Source organism: Triticum aestivum, chromosome 4A (assembly GCF_018294505.1).
Source record: "Triticum aestivum cultivar Chinese Spring chromosome 4A, IWGSC CS RefSeq v2.1, whole genome shotgun sequence".
In the NCBI taxonomy this organism is placed as follows: domain Eukaryota; kingdom Viridiplantae; phylum Streptophyta; class Magnoliopsida; order Poales; family Poaceae; genus Triticum; species Triticum aestivum.
The window spans coordinates 238,742,617-238,768,185 of NC_057803.1; the positions used below are offsets into that span (position 1 = coordinate 238,742,617).

Below are 25,569 nucleotides of genomic sequence, written 5' to 3' on the forward strand. Positions count from 1 at the left end.
TTTACACCATAAAGATCGAATACCTTTGGGAGTGTTCTGTGTCGCGAGTTTGGCCTTATATGCATCAGCTCCGAATCATGTCTTTGGTAAAATGTTGGGTTTGCCCGGCTCCTGTGTTTTGCTGCCTTACGTTCCGCTCTATCGGTTAAGGCGGCACCAGGAGAACTACTGCGATTGTGCCCTGGTTCATCCGGACGAGCACCATAGTAGAGAAAGCCGAAAACTGACTGTCATGATATAGCGTGAGACTAGTCAACCACTCAATGACCTATTGGAATCCTCGAGATTCCTCCGCATTAACGAAGGGCCGTTTCCCGGCCAGGCATGTACGCACCCCGAATCCGGACGAGTGCGGAGCCACCAGGGGCTATATAGTAGCCCCACTGTCAAACTCCTATGGCTAAGTGAAAGTGTTAAAGAATTATAGTCCGGTTGCCTAGTTCGCTACGCTATCACCTCCTTATTAGGACCAAGACGTTGGATTAAGTGTGAATACGCGTCTTCTGCGAACACCCCCACATTGTATGCGTGGGGGCTGAAGCCGACGACTGCAATCTTTCAGGTTATATACATGTATACATAAACGGCCGCACAGGAGGCATCACAATACTTTCGGGCAAAAGTATAAATACAGCCTTGATAAATTCAATATAACGTTGTTTTTACAATGGGAATACATGTCACTCAAACATAACATTCTTCGAGCACTGGGCCTCTATCGTACGAGCGCCCTCAAGAACTTCTTCAAAATAGTGCTCGGTAGCCACTCGGCCTATGGCCGAACCCTGCGCCGCGAAGGTGGTGGCATCCATCTCCGCTCCAATATGTTTTGACATGGGCAAGGGCCATCCGTGAGCCTTCTATGCACGCCGACCTCTTTATCGCATTGACGTATGGCACCGCACCAAGGAACTGCTGCAGCAAGCTAAAATAGCTGTTCGGCTTCGGCCTTTCCTGCCACAGATGATCCACGACAGACCTCATGGCGAGTCTAGACAATCTATTGAGTTCGACCCATTTGGCAAGTTGATCAGTCAATGGAAGCGGACACTCTGGAACGTTGAACTGCGACCAGAACAACTTGTCCACTTCACGATCTGTTTGATCTCGGAAGTATTCGGCCGCATTGACAGCGCTCGCCGCTAAGTCTAGATATGCGTCGGCCGAACTCCAGAGCCGATCCAGAGGAGCATACCGCGGATCGCCGAACTTCCTCCACAGCATAAAGGGCTTCCCAGCCACAATATCCCCGGCTTCACGCAGTTCCTCCTCCTTTGCTCTCATTGCAGAGCGGGTGTCTTTGTTCTCCATTGTGGCCTTTTCGAGGTCCGTAGCCTTCGCCCGGCTTTCTTCTTCAAAAAACTGGCAGTGGTCGGCAGTGTCTTTTAACTTCACAGCCATTTTGGCCATTTTCTCTTTGCTCTCGCTATGCGCGGCCTTCTCGGATCTCAACTCTTCGGCCGCCTTCAAGGCGGCCAGATTACTACTTCTTGCTTGCTCCTTGGCTCGGGCATGCTCCGCCCGCAGGGCCTCCACGGTGGCAGCTCCATCTGCAGTCACAACATATTAAAGATACTGGCATCACGCTGCTCTTACTATGTGACATTCACTATAAATATCACCTACCCTGTACCTCGTCAAGCCGCTTGTTAACAAGCTCGATGTCGGCATCCGCCGCATCAAGTTGCCGCTTTAGTTTGGCAACCCCATAAGTCCGGCTAGCCACCGGAGCTCCAGCCACCTGCACATAAAGGCGGACTGGTTATTACCTGGGATTACGATCCTCTACTCTCCGCCATTCTTGATGACAACCAGAGTCTCAGGGGCTACTATCTACAAGGGCACACCTAAAAATGTGCAATACCATCACAAATGTATACCATTTCACGTACCTCAAAGCCCGTTAGTAGACTCATAAAGGATTCATGCAACCCGTTTCCGGTGGACAAAATCATTTCAATCACCATACACATTAATGTACGGTGCTCTTTTGAGATAGTCGCTCGCTCTAGCAGACCCTTCAGTACGTCCGACCGCATACCAGATGGTGCCGCACTCTTTTGATTGCTCTCTTCAAGAGCCAGATACTGAGGGCTTCGAGTGACCATGGGATTATCTTTTGGCCTTGCCGGATCCGGAGAAACTCTCTGTGATGACACTTCAGGCCACCCGCTTCTTGAGCCAGGGAGTCCGGGGGAGGCGTTTCGCTCCCCATCATCTCCGAAAGAAGATCCCCCGAAGACGAGCTCTGCTAAGAAGGGCTCAGATCTGAACTACAAGATAGATGCTTCGGTTATTTTCCTCAGAAGTAAGGTAGTACATCTTCACCACTAAGTAATTTTTGATTACTTACAGCTCGTTAGATGGCTGATCCCCGCACAGACTTTGTGCGGCAAGAGCACCCTCCGAGGCGGGACCCTCTAGTGGAGTTCTCTTCTCCCGTTTGGAAACCTTGGTTTCCGGATCATCATAGGTAGTCCTCTTCCTCCCCGGGGCGAGGGGATGTCTGATTCTTTCCCTTCGTTATCCTCCCTCACAGAGGCGCTCGTTCCCTCGGTTGGAACAGGTAGCGATGGAGGCCCGCTTTGGCCCTCTCTATTCCCCCCTTTATCTTCCTTTGAGGGCACCGGGCAAGGTGCTGGCTCGAGCATCTTTTCCAGCACCGGATTGTCCAAGCCTTCGGGAAGGGGGGCCGAACACCGGATCATCTTCGCCTTTGTTATCTAGTCCTGGTCAAAGAGCGATCCTTCAGAATGATGTCATGATAAAAGAGAGACAGTGTGTTCTACTCGAGGAATACTTACTTGGGCTGCGGTGCGGTTGCTGCTCAGGCCCACGTCCTCGGAGGTGTCCGGACACTCTATTTAGGGTCCAAAGAATGACTTGTACATCTCCTCGTGCGTCAGGCCGAGGAAATTCTGAATAGAGCACGTCCCTTCTGGGTTGAATTCCAATAAACGATGGGGCCGGCGTTTGCAAGGCTGGACTTGACGAACCAGCATGACTTGCACTACCATAACCAAACTAAAATCTCCCTCGAAGAGATCCCGGATGCGGCTCTGCAGTATGGGCACATCCTTGGCTGGACCCCAGCCCAGCCCCCTGCTGATCCATGACATCAGTTGTGGTGGAGGGCCCGAGCGAAAGGCGGGGGAAGCTACCCACTTGGCACTTCTGGGAGCGGTGATGTAGAACCACTCCCATTGCCATAATCCGGACACCTCTGGAAAGGAACCTTTTGGCCACGGAGCTCCGGCAATCTTGCTCATTAATGCACCCCCGCACGCTGCATACTGCCCTTCAACCGTCTTCGACTTCACATCAAAGGTCTTGAGCCACAAGCCGAAGTGAGGGGTAATGCGGAGGAAGGCCTCACATACGACAATAAATGCCGAGATGTGGAGAAAGGAATCTGGGGCTAGATCGTGGAAATCAAGCCCGTAATAGAACATCAAACCCCTTACGAAGGGATCCAGAGTGAGGCCTAGTCCTCAGAGGAAGTGGGAGATGAACACGACATCTTCATTGGGTTTAGGAGTAGGGACGACCTGCCCTCGGGCGGGCAGCCGATGTGAGACTTCGGCGGTCAGGTATCTTGCCTCCCTCAACTTCTTGATATCCTCTTACGTGACGGAGGAGGGTATCCACCGGCTCTGGAGGCTGGATCCGGACATGATTGAAGGTCCGAAGCACCTGACCTAGGCTTTGGGTGTTAGAACTCGAGGCGGGGGAAGGATTCGATTGAGCACGGGAGGAAAAAAGTAAAAGCCTTGACCCTTTATAAAGAGGGTGAATATCAAGTGTCCTCCTCGTGGTCGTATGGGACTTGCCTAAAATCTAGGAGTCCTAGGCGTGGTTGGGTTACCCACGACCGTATTGATGAGAATCCCGTAATAAGGGGGACATGATCTCTGCTTTGACAAAACGTGTCAAGAAACTGCCTCGCGTTATGTGCGGGGCTAGTTAAAGAAAAATGGTTCAAATAATCACCGAGCCATGGCGTGATGTCATGTTGCCAAAATGTGTCAGGAGATTAGATTTGTGGAAATATTATTCTCTCTACGGTGGTATGTGGAACTTATTTTGCAGGGTCGTACACTATCCTTGTATTCAAATTCTTCCGTGGTGTATTCGGAGGAGGAACCCGCCTTGCAATGCCGAAGACAATACTGCGTGCCGGACTCATCGTCATTGAAGCCTGGTTTAGGGGCTACTGAGGGAGTCCTGGATTAGGGGGTCTCCGGATAGATTCGGAGGAGGACTCTACTTGGCATGGAAGGCAAGCTAGGCAATACGGATATGTATATCTCCTCCTTTGTAACTGACCTTGTGTAACCCTAGCCCCCTCCGGTGTCTATATAAACCGAAGGGTTTTAGTCCATAGGACAACATACTATCATACCCCACTACACCACAACACCTAATTAGGGGAAGTTAACTGCCGGGAGAAATACCCAACCAAGGGCAAATGAACTGCCAGGAATTGAATAACTGCTGATAGAAGTACTTACAGTCAGAGAAACTGCCGGGAGAAGTTAACAAACGAGGGCACCCAAACTGCTGGCAACGATGTCCACTTGGCAGGTCATCCTATCTGCCGGCCCAACTAAACCGCGGCTTGTTGTCTGCCGGGAGTATATGCTACGCGTAACCAAAGTAGTTGGGCCGTTTCTAAAAAAACAACTGGGCCAAGCGCGCTCGTGCTGGACAAAGGGCGCGCAAGATGGAAATATTCACAAGGGTTCCTTTGGTCGTCGGCTTGAGCACCACCAGTTCTTTCCCAAATCTTGCAAAACCTAACCCTCAACCCCAACCACGCCACCGTCGCCACCAACCACTCGACCGCAGCGCCGGCTTCCTCCCCAAACACAGTCGCCGCCGTCCGCCTAGTCATCGCCGAGCACCCTTCACCGCCTCGTCCCCATCCCCCACGCACCCAGCGCCCACATCCTCCCGAGGAATGCCGCCGACCGCCCTCCATCCCCACCACAACAGCGACCTCCTCCACAGGTTTCCTCCCTCGAGCAGGCCTCCTCCTCCTTTAGCTTTCTCCCCCGAGCAGGGCCTCCTCCTCCACGAGCATCCTTACCCGAGCACTAAGTTGGGCTGCCTCCTGGTTCCCTCATCCGAGCAGCGGACCTTCCTATACGGCCCCTCTCCCAAGAAGCTCCACCTCCTCTACATCCTCCCCCAGGTGCAACGCCACCTCCTTGCTCACCGAGAGCACTTGGCTAGTGAGATTTCAATCTTTGCAAACTTTGTTCCTTTTTTCTTCTGAGCACTAACTAGAACAACTTCAGAAAGTGTTTGAGTTTGTATGTCACTATGTTCTGAAGATAACGACCAGCTTTGTCATCCGATAGCCCAAGTTTTTCTTATGGTGAAGTGATCTTCCATTGCAGCAAATGGATGCTCCAACTACGTAATAAATCAGTGAAACCCGGTAGGTGTACTACATGCAAGCTTTCGGAAATTAAGTTTCAAGGTCATGCTACAAATATTGCTAGAGAACTTCTTTCTGTCTATTTTTCTGCACATGTAGACTGAAAGTGAAGTAACGCTTCTAGAGTTTAATAGTTTTAACTAGTGAATGTGTTAGTTTTATGAAAATAGATATATGGGGTTTGATCTGGAATTTTCTTCTGTAATTTTCTATTGCCAGTTTGCCGCTGCTCCCATTCATGTGATTCAGGAATTTAATTATCAGTAGTTGTCTATCATAGTAGAAATCCCTTCAAGTGTTGCAACCTTTATTATTGAATTGAAAAACATTTGCCTGATAATTTAATTTTCTAGAGTAAAATGAGAGCAATTGGGTTGTGTACTGTCGCCCCTACTGGAAATTGCATGGCATCATGACTTATTGAATTACCAGATCCCCTGTTCTTAAAACTGTTTTTATTTAGCTTAACGCTTAAGAACAAATTCAACCAAAGCTATGTTCACGGAGATGGTAAATATCTTAAGATGTGCCTGTGGTTCAGATTTTAGAAAATACCTACTCGCAGTGTCACATGCAAGTAATATGACCTTGGTAGTACAGTACCTTGTCATGCAGGGCCACAAGTAATATAAGACTATTGTTTTGTTGCTGATAATTAGAACGTTTGGATGCTCGTTGTTTAGGTTCTGCGTCTAGTTTGGTAGTAGTGCTGGTGTGTGTGGCTTAGTTACTGATGTTTTGAGGTACCCCTGGAGGGGGATGAACTTGAGATATGTGATGTTTTGAGTAATGGAAATTGGGAGATATGCTCCTAAGTATATTTTTAAAAAAAGAATCAGGTCATGGGGCTAGCTGACTACCATGCTCTTTTCTCCTATATGTAATTCTTACAAACTATTCCCTAATTTTCATTTGATGCTTTCACTGAAATAATATTTTGGATTGTTTGTTTTGTGATCGGTGTGCATCTTGTTTGTCCTCTCCACCAAGCAGTGTCGACTACTCAATACAAGCACATAAGCTTATGCCCTTATGAAGTTATGATTATATATTTACCAAAGACTATTATGGTTAATAGCTTTAAAGTCTTTGCTTCTATATGCAGCTGAGAATGACTTATAAGTTCATGGCAAAAGCAGCAACATCAGTACGTAACCACAAGCAAGCTAAGGGGGTAATAATCTTGGTATTTAAGTCTTAGATTCAGTATTTTGCTTTTTGGATACATGAACATTGAAACTTATTTAGCATTTCGTTTCTTATATGCTTCATGCAAATAAAACTGCAGTAAAATATGAGCCGAGATTTTGCTTGGCATGTGTATGTATGCATGCCCTGAATTTGCTTAGTATTTTTATGCATACAACTATTGGAAGCTTTTACATGTCCTGGAACTGAGCTTTTGCATGCCCTGTGTTTTCTGAAGCTGAGTCTTTTGTTATTGGCTAGTACTTGAAACGGAGTCGCAGGCCTCCTACCATATAACCATTTATGAAGTGCATATGTGATGCCTTATCTTGTATTCCTACAAAGAGTCCAGTATATTTTTCATGTGTAAAAAGTGGCTGACCTGGCATTACACTGTTAAGTATTTTGTACACATCAGGAATCTTGTTGTAGATACACACTGAGCTGAAAATGTTGCTAGCAGAAATAGGTTTTCTGTTAGCTACGCATCTGGTTTAAAACATGGTATGACTACTTGCTTTGGAATAGTAACACCTTGATATTATCTGATCCTATCTCATGCATATTTTAGTTATTTCTAGACAAAGCTTTAGGAACCGAGTTCACTACAACTCGAAGTCTTGTGCATGGAGGAGAATTGAGATATTTGCGCATTCTGTACTAGTCAAAAGGTATGTGTAGATATTCTGCTCATTCTAGTTCATGCTGCTACTTTATTAAGGTCTTCTTTTATGAGCCTCTACCTTGTGCAAATAATATGATTACTTAGCAGCCTGGTTTCATAGCTTTGAATCTCATGTGAATAAACTATATGTCTAGGTGTTTGCTGTTCTTTGCTTAACTAGATATGGAAGTATAGACAACAAGCTCATGTACAAGATGGAAATTATGATGGTTATTTAGTTTATTTCATTGGTTCTCAGCATATTAATTGATTGTAACGTTCTAGCTTTATTTAATAAGAAGATGTAAAAGAAACAACAAGTAATCTCCATTTTTTGTTCTATAATATAGATAGTTTACCAAGCTTCTTAACTTATAGCAGATCTACCATCTTCTCCTTTCAGGTTGGCATCATGGTTGGAAGATCTTGTGTGCTACTCTCTACACGATATTTCTTCTACATGATAGCACTTGACGTCTACATGATAGCACTTGAAGTCTACATGATGTTTCTTGTATTCATAGCTCAAACCATTTGTTTAGCTTAGTTTGAACAAAAAATATTATTGTCTTACATGTAAATAATGTTTACTAATGTAGCTGGATGCTACTGAACGCATGTACGAAAGTCAAAATACTAAGTGTTAGTCATTATGTGTTTGAGAACTGCCATTGAATCTTGAGTGAATTCCTGTATGAATAGAAATCAAAAGAAATATAAATGCTACCAAATTCCTGTATGAATAGAAATTGAAAGCAACATATACACTACCTGGATCAGGAAAAGTGTCAGGGTAAGTAAAAAACAAGGGCAGACTATCTGCCAGGAATTGCATTACCGGCATATACTTCTATCTGCCGGGAAAACGAGGCTTCTTGGCAGTGTAACTGCCGGGAGATCTGTATCTGTTGGGAGATCTATTTCCTGGCAACCGTTCTCGTGGCAGTTCTATCTGCCAGGAGAATGGCTATCCTGGCAGTTTATCTGCCCTCTTAGGGGACTTCTTCCGGCAGATTGCATGTCGTTACATCCGTGTTGTGGTGTAGTGCCCTAGGCTAGCTTCTAGGGTTTAGCCTCTTCGATCTCGTGGTAGATCAACTCTTGTAATACTCATATCATCAAGAATAAATCAAGTAGGACATAGGGTTTTACCTCCATCAAGAGGGCCCGAACCTGGGTAAAACATCATGTTCCCTGCCTCCTGTTACCATCCGCCTTAGACGCACAGTTCGGGACCCCCTACCCGAGATCCGCCGGTTTTGACACCGACACTTGGCAACACTATGCATTGCCTGCCGAAATCGCTCGTGTATCTGGGACAACTCTTGTAGCAGGTCGCCTTGAGAACCGGACATTTCTTCCTCGGGACGGCTAGTCAGCATACCTGCAGACATAAATCTGTCAGTTTCGGCCCTCGCCGAATTATAGGGAGGCAAGTTTGAAAAGCATACTGAATATGACGCCTTGTAGCCTCCTATTCTCCTTGACGGTGTGAGCTAGCTAGGCTCAAACATCTTTTAGTTCTTCGCCCAGTTGGGTATGGGAATCCTGCAGCTTGTTCTTTTCATCCCTGACCCGCGTTAGCACACGTTCGCCTGCCACATGTTGCGTTTTGGCCTCTTGTTCATCAACCGGGGCGTCCTTTACTTTCTCTCTCAAATGCTTTACTAATTTTGTCAGCAGAAACACAACAGTATTAATACAACTGGTATATGATTATACTTCTTTCTGCTGGGGAGAAACATTACCAGGTGGTGCCTCCTTGGATTTTTCCAATTCGGGGGTAGCCGCACTTAGTTGAGTCTGACATTTTCCAGCTCTTCAGACATCAGGCTATTCTTCTCCATCATTTCCTGATTATACAATGATCCTTAAATCAGTTGTATCACCTGCTTTAAGTCTCGGGAGCTACTGGTGTATGATTATTAAATCTACACTTACCCGCATATCTTTTAGATGCTGGTCCGTGGCTCTGGCAAGCCCATCCCGAGCAGCTCGGATGTACGCGTAGGCCGAGCTGAAGGCATGGAATGCCTCCTTTGAAAAGCCGGGGTCATGGAGAGTGCACCTCTGACGGTGATGATTCATGGCGCTCTCCACTTCAGAGTTCATGACGGACATATCGTTTGAATCCTCTATGGAAGAATAGTTCGGTGCCACTCCCGTGTCAGCCCCCGTCCTTAGGGCAGGGTCGGGAACCTGACTAGTGGATGCACGACCGGCAGGATCCCTAGACATAGTCTGGCGGACACTTATCCTAATAGAATGCGGCGATTGGCATCACGATTTGATGTGGCGATCAGGAGATGTATTTTTGAAAAGAAAGCCTTACCTCTTCGATGAAGTTGATGCCGTATTATCGTTTGCCTTCCTCTTCGAAGATGTGCTTGGCGCGGGCGCCGCTCTCCTCGGAGATGCTTCTGGTGCATGTTGTGACATCGAGCGCCTCCCCTTTGGAACACGAAATAGTGCGGTGGGTGAGGCATAATAAGGAAACTCTTTCGAAGAAGGTGTCTCTTAAATTACTTACATGCGAAGCAGGGAGGAGGCAGGGATAATCAGCGATGATGGGTACTTCCATACCATCGTAGCTCGTCTGATAGAATAATCCATTCTCGAGCTCCACAAATATGTCCAGATCTTCTTCGAATCTGGGGTCGAGGTCCCGGTTGTGACCCTCCGGCTGGGGGGCGGGGTTATGGATCCCCTCGGTAGCCTTCCACCATTCCTGTTGCGAGTGGATAGGTTACTATCCATTAAAAATGATTCAGTGAGAGGAGTAAAATGGTGTGATTGGAACTCACCCAGCTAGGTGGATTATACATGGAAAATCCATCTCAGTGTTTGAGACGAGTGAAGTCCTCCTTCTCCCCTTTGTATAGTTCGGCCAGTATTTTGGCTAAAGCAGCGGGGGTTTTCGGACTCTTTCGACTGCAGCGTGAGGTGTCATCTTCCCCATTATAGTGCCACATGGGAATCCCTCTATATTAGATTGGTTGGAATCCCTGCGCTATAGAAATTGCCATTACCTCAATTTTTGATAATCTGGACTGGGCGAGCATCTTGATCCTGCCCATTAACTGACTGACTTCTGCACTGTCCTCCTCCTCGAGGATCCGAGGGCGCCAGCTGTGGCGTATCTTCAACGGAGCGCTTGAAAATTCGGGAGACCTATCCGGACTGGGTCAGGAAGAGCGACATCGCCAACATAGAACCATTCGGAAGGCCACTCTTCGGACGCCTTCTTCGGCGTGCCGGACAAGTATCCGGTCCCGGTGATGCGCCATAGCTCGGCTCCCCCTACTTCGAATATTGATCCCCCTTGATTATGAGGGAAGAGGCAGAATAGTTTCCTCCATAGTTCAAAATGGGCCTCACAGCCCAGGAATAGCTCACACAGAGCAACATAATCCGCGATGTGCAGGACGGAGGCAGGAGTGAAATTGTGCAGTTGGAGTCCATAATACTCCATAAGTCCTCGATGAATGGGTGGATTGGAAATCTAACGCCTCTTAGCAAGTAGGGAATGAAGCACACTCGTTCCCACCTGGACGGATTGGGGAAACTCTCTGCCTGAACCCCACTGTTAAAGGACGTCAATCATGCTCGGACGGGGACTAGATCGGCGGGGGAAGAAAGCCCTGTGTTTGCAGCTTTGTCAGCTGACCGTGAGATACAAAATATCTCTCCCAATCACCTTTCTCGGAGCCATGGAGACGGGAGGAAGAGCTGGGGGCGCTAGCCATGTTGCAGTGGTTCCTCCTAGCAAGCTCTGAGGATTTTTCCATGGGGTGTGGAATGGATCTGGGATCCAGTCCCCTTAAATAGAGGCCTTTGTTTTGTGGCTGGAGGGGGGTTATGCAAAAATGCCCCGACCTATCATATTCGCTCAACTCGTGTAGGAGAAGGTGTGGAGGCACAAAAGCCGATGGGTGCGACATTAAATGGAAGGTTGAATACCTCTCTTTAAGTCGGGTGTTTTGAAGTGATCAGAGGAGGAACCCGCCTTGCAATGCCAAAGAGAATCTGCGTGCCTGACACCTCTTCATTGAAGCCTGGTTCAGGGGCTTCTGAGGGAGTCCCGGACTAAGGGGTCCTCGGGCGTCCGGCCTGTTGGACATGGGCCGGACTGATGGGCTGCGAAGATACAAGACCGAAGACTCTCACCCATGTCCGGATGGGACTCTCCTTGGTGTGGATGGCAAGCTTGGCATTCGGATATAAAGATTCCTTTCTCTGTAACCAACTATGTATAACCCTAGTCCCCTCCGGTGTCTATATAAACCGGAGGGCTTAGTCCATAGAGACAATCATAATCAGATAGGCTAGACTTCTAGGGTTTTAGCCCTTACGATCTCGTAGTAGATCAACTCTTGTAACCCCCATACTCATCAATATTAATCTAGCAGGACATAGGATTTTACCTCCATAGAGAGGGCCCGAATGTAACACCCACAATGCGGCTATATCTTCCACGTGTTGGGGCATGACTTAGAGGCATAGCCGCATGGTACTTTTGTCGCTAGAGGGGTAATCTTCACACAATCCCATGTACTGAATAAGAAAGGGATAAAGAGTTGGCTTATAATCGCCACTTCACACAAATACAAGTTAAACATACATCAACCAGAATACAATCAAGGTCCGACTATGGAACCAAAATAAAAGAAGAAAACCCCAAATGCTAGATCCCTGATCGTCCCAACTGGGCTCCACTACTGATCATTCAAAAAAGACACAAAACAACGACCAAGATCTTCATCGAGCTCCCACTTGAGCTTGGTTGCGCCACCTGCACTGGTATCATCGGCACCTACAACTGTTTGGAAGTATCTGTGAGTCACGAGGACTCAGCAATCTCATGCCCGCGAGATCAAGACTATTTAAGCTTATGGGTAGGATAGGGTAATGAGGTGGAGCTACAACAAGTACTAAGCAAATATGGTGGCTAACATATGCAAATAAGAGCGAGAAGAGAAGCAACACAACGGTCTTGAAGCTAGAAGTGATCAAGAAGTGATCCTGAAACTAATTACGCACAACCATAACACAAGAACCGTGTTCACTTCCCGGACTCCGCCGAAAAGAGACCATCACGGCTACACATGTGGTTGATGCATTTTAATTAAGTTAAGTGTCAAGTTCTCTACAACCGGATATTAACAAATTCCCATCTGCCACATAACCGCTGGCACGGCTCTCGAAAGTTTATACCCTGAAGGGGTGTCCCAACTTAGCCCATCACAAGCTCTCACGGTCAACGAAGGATATTCCTTCTCCTAGGAAGACCCGATCAGTCTCGGAATCCCGGTTACAAGACATTTCCGCAATGGTAAAACAAGACCAGCAAAGCCTCCCGATGTGCCGACAATCCCGATAGGAGTCGCACGTATCTCGTTCTCCGGGCAACACCGGATGAGAGTAGCTACGAGTAAAACCAGCCCTCAAGTTTCCCCGAGGTGGCCCCACGGGCAGCTCGGTTCGGACTAACACTTAGAGAAGCACTGGCCCGGGGGGTGTTAAAATAAAGATGACCATCGGGAGCGCGACTCCCAAGGGAAAAGTATAGGTTGTTAGGCAAATGTAAAACCAAGGCTGGGCCTTGCTGGAGGAGTTTTATTCAAAGCGAATTGTCAAGGGGTTCCCATAACACCCAACCGCGTAAGGAACGCAAAATCAAGGAACATAACACCGGTATGACGGAAACTAGGGCGGCAAGAGTGGAACAAAACACCAGGCATAAGGTCGAGCCTTCCACCCTTTACCAAGTATATAGATGTTGGGGAACGTAGTAATTTCAAAATTTTCCTACGCACACACATCATCATGGTGATGCATAGAACCGAGAGGGGAGAGTGTTGTCCATGTACCCTCGTAGACCGTTAAGCGGAAGCGTTATGACAATGCGGTTGATGTAGTCGTACGTCTTCACGATCGATCGATCCTTAGTACCAAACGTACGGCACCTCCGTGTTCAGCACACTTCAGCTCGGTGACGTCCCACGAACTCACGATCCAGTAGAGCTCGGGGAATAGTTTCATCAGCACGACGGCGTGACGACGATGTTCATGATGTTCTGCAGCAGGGCTTCTCCTAAACACCGCTAAAGTATGACCGAGGTGGATTATGGTGGAGGGGGGCACCGCACACGGCTGGGAGTGATCATTGTGATCAACTTGTGTGTCTAGAGGTGCCCCCTGCCCCTGTGTATAAAGGAGCAAGGGGGAGGCCGGCCGGCCCTTGTTGGCGCGCCTAGGAGGAGGAATCCTCCTCCTAGTAGGAGTAGGATTCCTCCCTTTCCTACTCCTACCAGGAGGGGGAAAGGCAGGGAGAGAAAGAGAAGGAAAGGGGGGCGCCGCCCCCCTTCTCCTAGTCCAATTCGGACAGGGGGAAGGGGCACGCTGCCTGCCCTAGGCCGGCCCCTCTCTCTTTCCTTTATGGCCCAACAAGGCCCATTAGTCTCCGGGGGGTTCCGGTAACCCCTCCGGTACTCCGGTAAAATCCCGATTTCACCCAGAACTATTCCGATGTCAAAATGTAGGCTTCCAATATATCAATCTTTATGTCTTGACCATTTTGAGACTCCTCGTCATGTCCGTGATCAAATCCGGGACTCTGAACTACCTTTGGTACATCAAAACATATAAACTCATAAAATCGATTGTCACAGAACTTTAAGCGTGCGGACCCTATGGGTTCAAGAACTATTTAGACATGACCGAGACACGTCTCCGGTCAATAACCAATAGTGGAACCTAGATGCTGTTATTGTTTCCTACATATTCTACGAAGATCTTTATCGGTCAAACCACACAACACTATACGTTGTTCTCTTTGTCATCGGTATGTTACTTGCCCGAGATTTGATCGTCGGTATCCCAATACCTAGTTCAATCTCGTTACCGGCAAGTCTCTTTACTCATTCCATAATACATAATCCCGTAACTAACTCATTAGTTATCATGCTTGCAAGACTTATAGTGATGTGTATTACTAAGAGGGCCCAGAGATACCTCTCCGACAATCGGAGTGACAAATCCTAATCTTGATCTATGCCAACTCAACAAGTACCATCGGAGACACCTGTAGAGCACCTTTATAATCACCCAGTTACGTTGTGACGTTTGGTAGCACCGAAAGTGTTCCTCCGGTATTCGGGAGTTGCATAATCTCATAGTCATAAGAACATGTATATGTCATGAAGAAAGCAATAGCAGTAAACAAACGATCAAGTGCTAAGCTAACGGAATGGGTCAAGTCAATCACATCATTCTCCTAATGATGTGATCCCATTGATCAAATAACAACTCATGTCTATGGTTAGGAAACTTAACCATCTTTGATCAATGAGCTAGTCAAGTAGAGGCATACTAGTGACACTATGTTTGTCTATGTATTCACACATATATTATGTTTCCGGTTAATACAATTCTAGCATGAATAATAAACATTTATCATGAAATAAGGAAATAAATAATAACTTTATTATTGCCTCTAGGGCATATTTCCTTCATAGATGCATTAATTAAATTAATAGATATTGTGATATCCCAACATATCCATGTTCCAATATGGAACAAACTTCAGCTTCACCTTCAACTAGCAATGCTATAAGAGGGGCTGAGAAAAAGCGATAACTTTGCCAAACAACGGTTTGCTAGGAAGGTGGGTTAGAGGCTTGACATGGCAATATGGGAGGCATGATATAACAAGTGGTAGCAAGCGCAACATAGCGATAGAACGAACAACTAGCAAGCAAAGATAAAAGTGATTTCGAGGGTATGTTCATCTTGCCTACAAAGTTCTCAACGTTGTCGAAAGCTTAATCCTCGAAAGCGTACTCAACAGGTTCCTCGTTCACGTACTCGTCTACCGGCTCTACCCAAGGCAAGAACACAAGCAATGTAACAATGATCAATCACAGTGCAATGAACAAACAACATGATGCAAGACATGGCATTATATGCAAGATATGATATGCAATGCATATGCGTGCTCCGGAAGGGAAAGAATGATCGAGGCATCAACTTGGAAAACCAGGTATGCCGTTGGAAAGATGAGATGATTTCGGTCGAAGTCGATATAAGGATCACCGAAAACGGATGCATGGTTTGCAAATGACAAGCAACACAAGAATGACGCAAAACTGCGGTTAACAACATGATAGCACTTAGAATGCAAGAAAAACTAAGCTACTGCACTCGAACATAGCAACAAAGCATATGGCAATGATGTAAAAGATATGCTTGACAAAACATGAACACTGAGCTATGGCTAAATCACACTAGAGCAGGTTCAAACAAGCATGGCAAAAGTGCACAAGATATCAACTTCACAGACTTTGTGAAAATACTAACATGTCAAAAACAACATCAGAAAACACTGCTTAGAGCTAGCAAGCAACATGCTACGGGAACATATCATAGCAACCAAAGGCACGGAATGATTCTACTAAATGCATAGAACAAAAGTACCTTACTGAACATGAGCCAAAAAGGCACAGAAGATATGATGGCACCCATGTAAACATAGCAAGTTTTATTAACAATTTCAGACTGAAAAACAGAGCATGGCATAAATAGATTTATGATATCAACTTTAGGAGCTCATGCCTCTCACCACAAAGCATTAAATGACAACATAAGCATACCAACAGCAAGATGACATGTTCTTGAAACTAACCGTGGCAAGAGCAAGTTCATAGTGTGCAAGGATCACTAGCAACAACCATGACAATATTGATTAACATGATAACAATCTGCCAGGAACATTTTATAGCAAAAGAAGGGCAAGAAAATGACATTCTAGAGCACTCCACAATTGCAAACAGGGGCAGGAATGGATATAGAATAACCACATGATCAAAACATCCTTACTGAAGTATCTCAAAATAAGCATGAATCTCATGGTAGCATCAAGTTTACATGGCATCAAAATAGCTGCAGGAAAAGGACTTAGCAAAAACCTAAGTCCCTGAAAACAGCAACATCACGGAGCCCAGTTTGCATGCTTGTGCTAGTCACCACATAGACCACAAATATACAAGGCTTGCACCTCTTTAATTATGGCATGTTGTAGTTCAAAACACATGTAGACCTCATGCTCATAGAATGCACACATCAAATGCAACAAAAAAGACAAATCACCATGTTCTGTTAAGAACCAGCAGTTAACATTTTATAGCACTCTTGCAACAATGAAAATGGCGTCATATTGGACAGTAACATGCATGGATATACTGCTAACATGAAGAGGTTAACGAGATGAACATTTCGACATATCGTATGCACGATTTGGAGATACGGTCACCAAGATGTGGCATGTGGAACAAGGCATACAAATAATGCAGATTCAGGGACTTAGTGGAAATTTCACCTCCGGAAAGTCAACGGGACGGGGACGTTCTGGGATGGAGAGATCCGGGATGGCAGGGAGGCGTTTGGTTCGGGGACGGGTGGATCTCATCCCACCCGTCCGCATCCGGCGCCGGTGAGGTTCGGTCGCCAGCGGGAGGAGGCAAGGCGGCAGAGCTCCGGCGAGCTCGGCGACGGAAGGAGGCGGCAGGGCACTTGCAGGACGACGGCGGTGGCGCGCGAAGGTGAGGGGTGCGGGGCAGCGAAGGCGCGCCGGTGGGGAAGCGGCGTGGCGGCACGACGATGGGCGGTGCACGAAGGCGACGGGTGCCGGGTGGCGGAGCCTGGGAGCGGCGTGGGCGCGCGCAGGCTTCGGCGGTGGAGAGATGGGCCTCGCGGGCCCGATTCGGGTTCGACAGGCCGCGGCGGTGGGAGGAGCCGGCGGGGCCGACGTGGCACGCTCCGGTTGGCCGGGAGCGGGCGCTGGGGTGAGGTGGCGCGACTTGATTGGTCGAGGGGACATGTCCGGCAGACATGTCCGGCGCGGTTGGACATGTCCGGCGGCACGAGGAGGAAGACGCTAGGGTTTCATCCGCGAGAATTTGGGGGAGGGGACTAATTTATAGGTAGAGGGAGGTAGGAATGTCCAAATGAGGTGCGGTTTTTTCCCACACGATCGTGATCCGACGGCGGAGAACATGGAGATGGTTTACATGGGTTATCGTGCTGTTTTGGAGGGGAGTTGGGCTGCAACACAAAAGAGGATTTTGAAGTTACCTGGTTAACCGTTGGGGTATCAAACGGACTCCAAATGGAACAAAATTTGACAGGCGGTCTACCGGTGATGTACCAAGGCCACTTGACAAATCTCGGCCCATTCAGAGAATGTATAACTCCCGCTCAAGAAAAGAGACTAGAAGGGTGCGCCGGTGCATGTGGGAGTGTCGGATTGCAAAACGGACAACATGGAAAATAACAGGATGCATGAGAAGAACATGAATGCAAATGCGATCCACATGATGACATGATATGAAATGCATGACATGAACAAAAAGCAAAAGAAAGACAAAACCCAACCACGAAGGGAATATCTATCGCATCTCCGGAAAAGGCAAGACTCGGAGTTATAAATATGGAAAGTTACATCCGGGGTGTTACAACACTCCACCACAACAAGAGGATCTCTTCCCGTGATCTAGGATGGCATCGGAGGGAAAAAAGAAAAGGAAGAGGAGAGGTAAACTAAGTTGCTTCTTCGACAAACGAGTGAAACCACGAACCTTGAGAGGTTGAAAAGTTCAAAGAAAGAACGCAATGAAGTTGAAGACAATTGAGAGCACTGCAGTATAAAAGAGCAGGAAAACTTGATAAGATGAAAAGAACTAGAAAAGAAGACATGACACTCTGATTAAATGGATAAGCACGAAAAGAACAAGATCCTCACAATTCGAGATGGTGAGTGAAGAGAGCAACACCACAATGCCTCCGAAAGAAAGAATAGAAGGTAGATCATTGGAATGAAAGAATGAAGAAGAAAATGCCAACTTCTGCCACAAAATATCTTGGAGAGCACCCTTCCAAGAAGGTTATAACGGAGTTGTTGGAAAAAACGAACAACAAAACGAATAAAATTGTAGTGGGGGTTATGGTGAACTTCTCAAAATTGAGGCGAAATTCTGCCACTACGGAAACAAAATATTGGATTGATATCAACAAGGAGACGAGAAACTTATTTCACCAGTGTGATGCCCCCGATTTGACCGTACACCAATCATACACGCAAATGTGTATGATCAAGATCAAGGACTCACGGGAAGATATCACAACACAACTCTAGACACAAATTAAAATAATACAAGCTTTATATTACAAGCGAGGGGCCTCGAGGGCTCGAATACATAAGCTTGATGTCGGTGTCAAAACCGGCGGATCTCGGGTAGGGGGTCCCGAACTATGCGTCTAGGCGGATGGTAACAGGAGGCAGGGGACATGATGTTTACCCAGGTTCGGGCCCTCTTGATGGAGGTAATACCCTACGTCCTGCTTGATTGTTCTTCATAATATGAGTAGTACAAGAGTTGATCTACCACGAGATCAAAGAGGCTAAACCCTAGAAGCTAGCCTATGGTATGATTGTTGTTCTTGGTCCTACGGACTAAACCCTCCGGTTTATATAGAAACCGGAGGGGGCTAGGGTTACACAGAGTCGGTTACAAGGAAGGAGATCTACATATCCATACTGCCAAGCTTGCCTTCCACGCCAAGGAGAGTCCCATCCAGACACGGGATGAAGTATTCAATCTTGTATCTTCATAGTCCAACAGTCCGGCCAAAGGATATAGTCCGGCTGTCCGGGTACCCCCTAATCCAGGACTCCCTCAGTAGCCCCCGAACCAGGCTTCAATGACGATGAGCCTGGCGCGCAGATTTTCTTCGGCATTGCAAGGCGGGGTCTTCTTCAAACTCTAAGTACCTGCTAAATAGTGTCCGGCTTCTCATAAATGTTGTGCTTCTTGGCTTCTGCATCCAATAATGGCCATCTTCCACGTGTCAAGCGAATATGAGGAGCCAGGGTGTTTTTACATTTACCACCCCATCCATGTGAATGAACTGTCTATTAAAGAGACAAGGATCCTCAGACCCAAACCACACCATCCTCCCTCAGCGAGCATTCATCGGAGCGCGCCCAAAAAAATCCATCCCAACATGGCCGGCCAGCGCAGCTCCTCCTCTCGCTCCCGCAGCCCCAAGCCCGGAGATTGGGAGAAGTGTTCCATCCCGCACAGTCAATTAGTGAAGCTACAGACCCAGGGATTCCTCCCTCCAGCGTAAATGGTCCCGGTTTGAGCCGGGCTCGCCACCTATAATGGCGGGGAGCAAGTGGAGAGCTTTCCCAACCCCTCTAAGGGAGAGCGGGTATGCCTTGTCCCTTATTTGTTAAGGGGACTCGGATTTCCAATCCATCCATTTCTCCGAGGGCTCCTGGAGTTCTACGGCCTCCAGTTGCACAACCTCACCCCTGCCCCCATACTGCACATCGCTGGTTACGTGGCCCTTTGCGAGCTGTTTCTGGGTTGCGAAGCTCATTTCGCGCTGTGGAAGAAGTTGTTCTGCCTTGTGCCCCGTACACAGAGGGGATCAATATATCAAGTGGGCGGAGCCGAAGTATGGCGCATCGCCGGGACCGGATACCTATCCGGTACCCCGAAAAAGACGTCCGAGGACTGGCCTTCGGAGTGGTTTTATATGGAGGATGTTCCTCTCCCGGATCCTATCCGGATTGGTCTTCCTGAGTTCGACAACGCCCCTTTGAAGAAACGCCTAAGCTGGCGCCCACGGAGCCCACAGGAGGAAGATGATAGAGACGTATTTTATCTGATGGGCCGGATAAAGTTGCTGGCCAAATCAGGACTGACCATAACCGAGGTTATGGCAATATGCATTATGCGGGGGGTGCAACCACTTCAATATCGAGGCCACCCCATGTGGCACTTCAACGGGGAAGATGATGCCACTCGCTGCGGGCGCAAGGGACCGGACTCAGTTGCTGCTCTAGCAAAAATTCTATCCGATCTGTATAAGGGGGAAGAAGAGGAGTTCCTCCGCATCAAGCCACGGGATGGATTCTCCATGAACAACCCTCGAAGCTGGGTGAGCTTCCGCTCTTTTTACTTCCATCCTACCCTTGTTTTCGTGATAAATATTTACCTTGCCGTTTCATCACAGGAACTGCGTAAGGCGGTAGGGGAGATCAATAGCCCACCTCCACAACCGGAGGATCCTGAACGGGTCCTCGACCCCGGCCTCAAAGAGGATCCAGACATATTCGTGGAGCTGATTGATAGGATTTTCTATCAGCTAAGCTGTGATGACGCCATGGTGGCCATTATAGCCGACTACCCTGGGCTACTCCCAGCCTCGCAGGTAAATGAGACCGGAGTCCCAACCTTTGAAAAGGATTTCCTTTTATGCACTTCACCTACCGTATACAAACGGTGTTTTATAGGGAAGGCCCTCGGGACGCCATGCCGAGCCCGCGGCGACTCGCCAACAAGGGGTTTCAAAGCCGGACAGGCTAAAAAGGAAGGCGGTCCGGACGGAGACGCCGGCGCAGAGGTATGATGCAACACCTCACTCCGTGGTTGTCGTCTTTAAAAACATAATAACACCCGTGTTTCCTAGAAGGAAGAACGCTCGCCGGACAATATCCGGAGAGGTCGCCGATCACGCCTCTACCAGTCGGGCTCCAGGACCGGACATAGAGGCGGAAGCTAACACGAGGCACACGCCGGATGCTCCTTCTACAGAGGATGCGGATAAGATATCCGCTAGAAATTCCGAAGTGGAGAGCGCCATGAATCATAGGCGTCGCTGAGCCGTACTCCGTGACGCTTGTTTCTCCCGAGAGGCGTTTGATGCATTCAACTCGGGATATGCGTACATCCGTGCTGCTCAAAATGGTCTAGCCAGAGCCACGGACCAGTATGTAAAGGATGTACGGGTAAGAAAATTTGATGAGTATATATATCAGTAGCCCCTGAGACTTGAAACAGTTGGCACAACTGATTTAAGGATCATTTATTGTGCAGGTTCTTACAGAGAAGAATACTCGACTGTCACAGGAGCTGGAGGAATGCAAGACCCAACTTCGGGCCGCCGTTGCCGCATTGAAGGAACCTGAAAAGTCCCCAGTTGGTAACATTTATTTCAAAGAATGATAGGTACCATATAGTGTGCGACATGGCTGCAGATCTAACAATAGATATTGTAGATGACTCCAGAGAGAATTCGGAGGACCAGCATCTCGTACGGCAGCTAAAGGCTGGTGAACATGTGCTGACTAAGGTCATGCGGGAGAAAAACAATCTCCAAGACGCCAATACCAAGCTGAGCGTGGAACTGAAAGATGTTCGAGCCCAGCTTGCGGACTCCATGAAGGAGAATAAGCGGCTTCGACGCGGCATTTTCAGTAAGTGCTTGAACGAACCCTTAAAAGAGTGCGGCGGAGAAGCCGGCTAACAGAGTTATGTCTGCAGGTATGCTGACGGGTCGTCCCGCGGAGGAGATGCCCGGATCTGCGGGTGATCTTCTACCCGAGCTCTCACAACTGCACGAACAAGTTCGACAGGTGATGCAAGGTATTTCCCAGGCATTGTGGCCATCCGTCTCCCTGTAGCAGGCATTGGAGAGCTTGCAGAGAAGCTCAAGGGAGCACGGCGGCGCTTCCGATTATGGAAGATATCGGTCTGCCGTCAAGGTGCCAGGGAAGCCTAGGCCATGGTGAAGACACGGTATACCAAGGCTGACCCAAACCACATGGCCGAGGTCGGACCTGTGGGGCCTAATGGGAAAGAGATCCCCGTTAGCTTAGTGTATGGGCAAGTAGAATTAGCCGCAAAGTATTCCCAACAGGATTGTAGGCTAGACAACCTGTTGGATGGTATAGAAGAGGAATTTAGTCAGTCTACATGACTATGTAATTAAAGTGACATGTATAATGCCTTCTAGCCGGATTGTAAATCATTTGTCATGGCGGACCTTTTTGCTTCAACCTCGGGACCCGATAGCCCGGAGTGTATCCGAAGAGTTATATAAGAACCGGGGTATGCGTGGAAACCAGGCGTAGGGGTCATTAGTGCTTGAACAGACAAGTACCCAACTAGTTATATTATATTACATGGGTAGTAAGAAACATCTTCCAGAGAGAATAGTTCCATTAAGGGTTCCTTTCCCTGGGTACACATGCCCTAAAGTGCATGTCCGGACTGCGAGAGGAGACACAGGCAAAAACATCTGGGGGCACATATGGAAAATAAATGAAAATCATCTTTTGTTCACCGATCGAATATTCCCTTAAGAACACCAGCTTTCGGCTTCACCCAGTCTGAGGTACACATCCGGCTGACCCGGCAGTAACAATCGCAGAGGTGCTCCCCTTATGCCCTAGCTGAATTAACGGGAACGTAGGCCATAAATACAGGAGCCAGGCAACCCAGCTTGGCCAAAACTTAAGTCATATTGATGCATATAATGGCGAAGAAAAGGTACATACAGAAGAATAACACATGTGTGGGGCATGAAGCCCAGATAAATAATGAAGCTTCTGTGTAAGAAGCCCCCAGGTATAATGAGCGCGGTTAGCGCGTCAATAGTGTGCAAGCAAGTCACAAGTTGTCCCTTGAAGGCCTTGAAAGAGAATAAAATAAAGAAAGAGAAAAAGGACAGATAATGTATATGAAAAAAATGGACAGAGGAAGGAGATGAACATAGAGTCCGGCACTAGGCGTAGAATCTTCGGAGCCTGGCTACGTTCCATCGGTTCGGCTCAAGTCGATTATTTGATGCGTCCAGCAGACGGTACGCTCCACCGGTCAGAACTATGTCAATAATGAGGGGACCTTCCCATTTGGGCTCGAGCTTGGTCTTTTTCTTCTCCGGCAGGCGTAGAACTAGCTCGCCAATGTTATAAGTTTTGGCCCGTACTTCTCTGCTTTGGTTTCTGCGAGCCTATTGCTGATAGAATGTGGAACGGGCTTTTGCCACGTCACGCTCCTCCTCCAGGGTGTCTAGACTGTCCTGCCGATCGAGCTCGGCTTCTCTTTCTTCGTACATGTGAACTCGAGGTGAGTCATGAATTATGTCGCAGGGCAGAACCGCCTCTATGCCGTACACCATAAAGAAGGGTGTGTATCCGGTAGTATGATTCGGCATGGTCCGCAGCCCCCAGAGTACGGAGTCAAGCTCCTCTACCCAGTGCATGTTAGACTCCTTTAAGGACCGCACTAATCTGGGTTTGATGCCGCTCATGATAAGAGCATTTGCTCGCTCAACTTGGCCGTTAGTTTGTGGGTGATAGACAGAGGCATAATCGAGCTTAATGCCCATGTTGCTGCACCAGAGTTTTACCTCGTCGGCCGTGAAGTTCGTGCCATTGTCAGTGATGATGCTGTGGGGGACACCATAATGGTGTACAACCCCGGATATGAAGTCTATCACCGGTCCGGATTCGGCCGTTTTAACAGGTTTGTCTTCTATCCATTTGGTGAATTTATCCACCATGACCAGTAAGTATTTTTTCTCATGGGTTCCCCCTTTAAGGGGTCCAACCATGTGAAGCCCCCAGACTGCAAAGGGCCAGGTAATGGGGATTGTTTGGAGGGCGGTGGGTGGCATGTGGCTTTGGTTTGCAAAAAGCTGGCAACCGACGCAGCGTTGGACCAAGTCCTATGCATCTACCCGAGCCGTCGGCCAATAAAAACCTGTACGGAAGGCCTTGCTTACAAGGACCCGGGCTGTGGCGTGGTGGCCGCCGAGTCCGGCGTGAATTTCTTCCAAAAGCTTCCGCCCTTCCTCTTCGGAGATGCACCTTTGAAGGACAACGGTAGTGCTTTTTTATACAGCTCTCCCTCGTGGGCCCTGTAGGCTTTAAATCGCCGCACTATGCAGTGTGCCTCATTTTGGTCCTCGGGAAGTTCCTGCCTAGTTAGGTAGGCCAGGAATGGTTCTATCCACGGGGCGATGATGGCCATTATTACGTGGGCTGAAGGTGTTATTTCGGTGGCAGAGCCTCCAATTATGTCAGAGTGTTCTGTATCGGGCATTTTTGCCAGGTCCGGACTATTGTTACCGGTGTCCCCTTCCCATACCACAGATGGCTTAAACAACCTCTCCAAAAAGATGTTGGGGGGACCGCATCGCATTTGGCGCCGATGCAGGTGAGGATATCCGCCGCCTGATTGTTTTCCCGAGCCACATGGTGAAATTCGAGCCCCTCGAACCAAGCTGACATCTTTAGGACGGCGTTGTGATAGGCCGCCATCTTCGGATCCTTGGCATCGAAGTCTCCATTTATTTGGGACATTGGGAGATCTGAATCCCCACGCACCTCCAGGCGTTGAATGCCCATGGAAACTGCCATCCGAAGACCATGTAACAGGGCTTCGTAGTCGGCCGCATTGTTGGAGTCTGTATACAATATCTATAGTACGTATTGAACTGTATCTCCGGTTGGGGATGTCAGGACGACGCCAGCCCCCAGACCAGCCAACATTTTGGAGCCGTCGAAGTGCATGATCCAATTAGAGTATGCGCCGTACTCTTTAGGGAGTTCGGCTTTCGTCCATTCAGTGACAAAGTCGGCCAATACTTGCGATTTAATGGCTCGCCGGGGTTTGTAAGTTATGTCGAACGGGAGGAGCTCAATGGCCCATTTGGCAATCCGGACCGTGGCGTCGCGGTTGTTTATAATATCATTAAGTGGCACTTCCGAGGCTACTGTAATTGAACACTCTTGAAAGTAGTGTCGCAGCTTCCGGGATGCCATGAATACCGCATAGGCTATCTTTTGTTAATGTGGGTACCGTGATTTGCATGGAGTGAGGACAGTGGATACATAGTATACCGGCTTTTGAAGGGGGAATTTATGTCCGTCCGTTTCTCGTTCGACGACGAGCACTGCTCTTAGAACCTGATGAGTTGCCACAATGTACAACAGCATTGGGTTGGTTGCCAGTATGGCTTTTATTTCTTCCAATCCGGCTCTGGCAGCATCCGTCCACTCGAAGTGTTCGGTGCGCCGAAGGAGGCGACAAAGGGGTAATGCCTTTTCTCCTAAGCGGGAGATAAAGCGGCTTAGAGCCGCCACACATCCGGTTAATTTCTGGATTTGTTTGAGGTCCGTTGGGATAGCCAACTGTGACAGAGCTCATATTTTGGCTGGATTTGCTTCAATTCCTCTACCGGAGACAATGAAACCCAGGAGCTTTCCGGCTGGTACACCGAAAACGCATTTCTCCGGATTGAGCTTGATGTCGTATGTTCGGAGGTGTCACGCCCTCGATGCGGCTATATCTCCCACGTGTCGAAGCACGACTTAGAGGCATAACCGCATTGAAAGCAATGTCGCAAGTGAGGTAATCTT

The 25,569-nt window shown here is 48.0% G+C and overlaps 1 long non-coding RNA gene across 2 annotated transcripts; it reads left to right on the plus strand.

Annotated features, from left to right (window-relative positions):
• The first annotated feature begins 4,756 nt into the window (after window positions 1-4,756).
• Window positions 4,757-8,021, plus strand: LOC123085910 (uncharacterized). 2 transcript variants are annotated; one of them, XR_006440132.1, is made up of 4 exons: window positions 4,757-5,234; window positions 5,337-5,443; window positions 6,549-7,302; window positions 7,699-8,021. It is a non-coding gene; the product is annotated as an uncharacterized lncRNA (long non-coding RNA). The 2 variants fall into 2 exon arrangements; XR_006440131.1 differs by having other exon boundaries at window positions 4,757-5,443.
• Window positions 8,022-25,569: the final 17,548 nt, after the last annotated feature.